Source organism: Pinus tabuliformis, chromosome 6, assembly GCF_031772625.1.
Source record: "Pinus tabuliformis cultivar Carrire ecotype Pingquan chromosome 6, CPIR1, whole genome shotgun sequence".
Lineage (NCBI taxonomy): Eukaryota > Viridiplantae > Streptophyta > Pinopsida > Pinales > Pinaceae > Pinus > Pinus tabuliformis.
Genome location: NC_142292.1, coordinates 1,485,915,943 through 1,485,921,412, shown reverse-complemented (window position 1 = coordinate 1,485,921,412; position 5,470 = coordinate 1,485,915,943).

The following is a 5,470-nucleotide window of genomic DNA, read 5'->3' as shown; positions in this document are numbered from 1 at the left end:
TATCACTTGGCCTTTGAGTCAAGTTACCAAGGGAAGAGAAAAGGTAAAAAAAAATTGGTCTGAGTCCCAAAAGAAGGTGTTTGTTGAGATGAAGCAAGTCCACCTTTTCTTTTCACTGGTACACACATTTATAGACCTGAAACAATCATTTGAAATTGAGACAAAAACCTTATACTATGCTATTGGTGTAGTTCTCATCCAGCAAGGGTATTCAGTGGCCTATCACTATGAGACACTTTCCAGTACAATTCAGTAATACCCCACCTACGATAAATAAATGTATTCCATTGTGCAGTCTTGTTGACAATGGAAACATTACATTGTATGAAGGAGACAATCATCCACATAGATCATCGATAACTTCAGTTTTTATAGACATAAGGGAAGTTGCAGAACAATCACTATCAGAAGTGGTCCACATATATGAAACAATTCCATTTGAACATTAAATACAAGAAGGGAAACACCAATCATGTTGTAGCCTCAATCATCCCCCAGTTATAACAATGACCACTATTATCAAATCTTGTGGCCGTGACACCTTTGGATGGCCACAACTATATAATGATAATCTAGAGTTTTCCACAACATACTAGATGTTAGTAGATGGAAAAAAACTTCCATACTTCGACCTTTAGGATGCATTATCATGCTACCTGGGCCACGTTTGTGTTCCTTCAACCATGCTTGCCATGATGATTTAGGAGGCACACAACAGTTGGGTCGCAGGACACTTTGGTGTGGATAAAACTGTGGCCATACTACAAAAGAATTTTTATTGTCCAAATCTCTAATAAGATGTTGCAAAATACATCAGATCGTGCACTACATGTGTCATCACCAAGCCAACCATTAAGAAGCAAGGCTTGTATACTCCTCTTCATACTCCTAGTTAACCCTAGGAATCCATCTACATGGACTATATATCTGGCCTTCCTTCTACGAAACATTGCAATGACTGTGTATTTGAGGTCATCGACAAATTTTCTAAGATGGCCAGATTGGCTTCTTGCAAGAAGAGTATCACAACAATAGCTACTGCTAAACTCTTATTTGAATGAGAGTGGGCACATTTTGGGGACCTACAGACCATTATATCATATTGATATAGAAGGATCTTAAGCACATTTTGGTCAAGCCTTTGGTCATTGTTGGAAACCAAGCTCACCAATTCGACTACATTCCACCCCCAGATTGATGGTCGGATAGAGGTTGTCAATAGGATGATCATGCACATATTGTGCATGTACAAATCTAAGCATCCCAAAACATGGGATGAGAGTACTCCCTATGTGTAACACAACTATAACATATCTCTCCATAGCTCGACTATCATAGCCCCTTTGAAGTGGGCCTGGGATTTCAACCATCATATCCCCTTAATGTTGCACTGCCTTTTGCAACTACATAGGAAGAATTTTCCCATGTTTAGTCTAAAGTTGATAAATCCACTAGGTTTATTGAGCGCATTCATCACATCCACAAGCAGATTCATGACATATTAGAGAAATCCAACTCTAAGTACAAACAATGACATGATCAACATTGGGTGCCACTTAAGTTTCAGGTGGGCAACAAAGTTTGGTTACATATGCAGAAGAAACGTCTTGTCGGAGCCCATTGAAAGCTTCAAACTCTCTTATATGGATCTTGCACCATTATAAAGGTTGTGGGAGACAAGACTTTCAAGATTAGTATCTTTCGTATTCAATATGGACTACCTTTGGCCATATTTTCCACCATTGCTGGATACGTCATGCATTGTTGAGGAGTTAACACCAATAAAGCTCAACCTAGACTAAATTGAACAAACCAAAACTAATTGGATCATGGAAACACATATCATGAACAATTTCAAATAGAGGATCCAACTTGATCAAGTTGTCAACGCTGGCCAACTCTTGCACTAGGGTAACTAGCTCACCAGGGAACAAGTTCAACAAAAGTTTCCCCGTATAATGGAGGCACTAAATGCAATGGGGTCAATTGCTTCATAATAGTGGAGGACTGATCTAGGTGGATATTAGTGACCACCCACATATTTCACTTGGATCCCAAATAATGTTTCTTTTCGTTTCCTTAATTATAGCACAATTTACTATTTTTGTCAGTTTTTTAGGTCCTGAACTTTCAGAGCCATTTTGAGGCCCTAATAGGCAAACTCTTTTCTTATGTTAGTGGTTTTTGGTTGAAATTTGTATTCCTTAGATAGATATTTCTAACAAGGTATTGTACGCATCTAATGGAGATCATATGCCAAAGTTATGACCCTGGGAAGTTGATGTACCAACTATCCCAAATGGGGCCCACAAACTTTTGGCACTTCATCTCTTAGGGTTAGGTTTTTGGATGTTTAGGATTTTCCCGCGTTTCTTAATAATAAAAATCCCCTTGAGCATCATTGTAACATTGGTCAGAAGGCATGTAGTCGTTACATCTCTTCTCAAAGATAAGCTACCATCGCTCGAGCTAGTTTATTTCCATTTCACATCTAAACAAATTTCAGTGTTTAGTATTAATGAATTGAAGTTCAGTTTTCTTTGTAGCTCCATGTTTCTATTTGATTATTTATTTCATTTCATTCCTACATAAATATGGATCCAATGTTATACAAATTACATTTTGAGCCAGGTTGAGCATTGACTGACAATAACAGTGACTCGTATAGGCTATGGCACAGGAGGATAACAAACTTAATGTGCTAAAGGAGATTGTGAGAGATCTTACAAATTCCAATACAAAGCAATCGGGTGTGTGCAAAGTGTCCATACTTGGGAAGAATACAAATATTAGGGGATTTTTGAGGTATACAATGAGGGTCCTAAGGAAAATAATAAAATAATAGTTAAAATAATGAAATAAGAGTTATGAATGTTTAAAGGAAAATAAAATAAACTTTTATTTATTTATTGTTTTTTGGTTTATCTCCTTATAAGTTTACTCAAATGTCAAGTGTAAACACCCATTGTATGCATAATTAAATTCCACATCCAATAAGTACCCACACTATTTACTTTACAGTCAGTATTTCCATAGTATTTCCTTTACAATCAAGCAAGCGGTTCTGGGTAAATGGTGAAGCTGTTGGCTTCAACCTTTTTGTAAAATAAGTTTCCATTTATATGGGGAAAATAGGGGAACTAGTAAATGTTGAAAAGAAGGTCAAAGCACCTATAGGTGTTGCAAAGATGACCTTTATAAATATTCAAATATGATAAATCATAAATCATAATAACAATGATGATTGATAAACCATGATTCATGTTTTTATCATTTCACCATTTTTAATTTTTAGTTTTTACATTGCATAATGATGAATTTACATGGGATGAATTATTACATTAGGATTTTTTTTTTTTTTTGATTTCCCCCCCCCCCCGCCGCCATGCTAGGAACCTCGACCCCCTGCCCCCCACCCCCATGAATTTCCCTTAAATTTGGGGGCATCCACATACATTGCCCGTGTATGTTACCCCACTCCTATGCTCCAACATCCCAGAAACATCATGGAACATTGGTAACTCTCTATTGCTTGATGACAAAACATTCAATATCTTATTTCAGGGAGTATCTGCCTCCAATAACAATTCTCTACAACAAAAATGGAGTCCCAAACCCTCCAAGAAAAAATTGTTATTTGTAAAATACTCAAATCTCTCTTTTGCAAGTACAGAATGAGCCCAAACATGATCTTTTATATTGGGAAAGATTTGAGATTTTTTTTTTTTCCATTTTAGTTCATTTTTCCCTATCTTGGCTTTTCTCCTATTGCTTCTCAACAAGAAACAACTGAAAACATTGAGATACAATCAGTTATGAGGTTCAAACAACTAAAATTTCTCAGTTGGTTCTCATGGGAGAAACATGTTTCTCCTAAAAAATGGACATGAAACATTGTTATGAAACCATCTCACAAAAAGATAGAAAAGATAGATCAACACCTTAGAAATAAGCCTGTTCGAGGGGTCAACCTCCTTTACATTACACAAACGAAAAATCTTGGATGATACAAATGACAAGACCTCCTTTCTATATATAGGAGTCTAAGTGGTCATAATATAATTAGAGCCGACATAACAATAATAATGTAAGGGAATAATAATAACAATAGTTGCTTTTGTGGGGCATAATAATAACAATATGGGGACTACATGGTCACAACAATATAATAATGGGGTTGTAATAATAACAATAAGCGTTTACACTAGTAGTATAGGGACCTAACATGCCCCTTTCCTTAAAAAAGTGTTGTCCTCAACGCTTGAGTAGTTCTTGATGCTTTTGTATAAATTCTTGTCCTCCCATATGGAATCTTTAGCGGGTAAGTTCTTCCACTTGATGAGATACTCTAAAATTGATCTATTTCATAGTTGTCGATTTCTCGATTCTGTGACTGCTTCAAGTTCCAATATGATTTTTTCTTCCTTGTCAAGTTCTCGCAATACTGTTTGAACTGGGATCTTCTGCAACTTTTGGATGAGTTCCCACTCCTTTTGGCATATGGATATCTATAAGGCCTGACGTTTGGAGGAGCACTTCTTGGAATCAAATGAATAGCATGATCATGATCATGAATAGGTGGGAGGCCTTTGGGAGTCTCAAATACCTTAGAATTATTGTCCAAAACGTTTTGGAGATCTGGAGAAATACATGATTTCAATGTGGGATCCTCTAGTGAACATAATTGTGCAATTACGCCCCATTGTTCTTTATTTAGAAGCTTTTTCATGCTATTAGAGTTGATTATCTTTCCTGGTTTCCCTCCGATACCCCTCAATTCAACTTCCTTTCCTTCCCAAAAAAATTTCAAGAAAAGTTCTTGAAAATTAAAATCTATCATACCCAAAGATTGTAGCCATTAGACTCCTAGTAAAACATCAGCACCCTCCATTGGAATGGAAAACATTGGGCTATTCAATACATATTATCACATGGATAGCTTGATAGTATGGCACTTTCCAGAGCAATTTATGGTTCCTCCACTTGCAACCATCACTTGACACTCTGGTGCTGGATATAGGAAGCAATTCAATTCCTTGACTTTCTTACAATGAACAAAATTATGGGTATTGCCCGAATCAATCAATACTATTACCTTTTTCTTCTTGATATGTCCTTCTATCTTGATAGTTTGAGGAGTGGTAATTTCTTCCAATGCATTAAAAGATATGGTCGGATTCATTTCTTGATGCTCGATGTGATCTTTCGCTTCTTGAACATTTTTCTTCTTGATATGTCCTTCTATATTGATAGTTTGAGTGGTAATTCCGGCCAATGCATTACAAGATATGGTAAGATTCATTTCTTCTTTCTCGATGTGATCTTTCACTTCTTGAACCTTTTTCTTCATGATATGTCCTTCTATTTTGAGAGTTTGAGGAGTGGTAATTCTTTCCAATGCTTTACAAGATATGGTCAGTTTCATTTCTTCTTTCTCTGGGTTGGGTCCTTGGTGTATATCCTCTTCTTT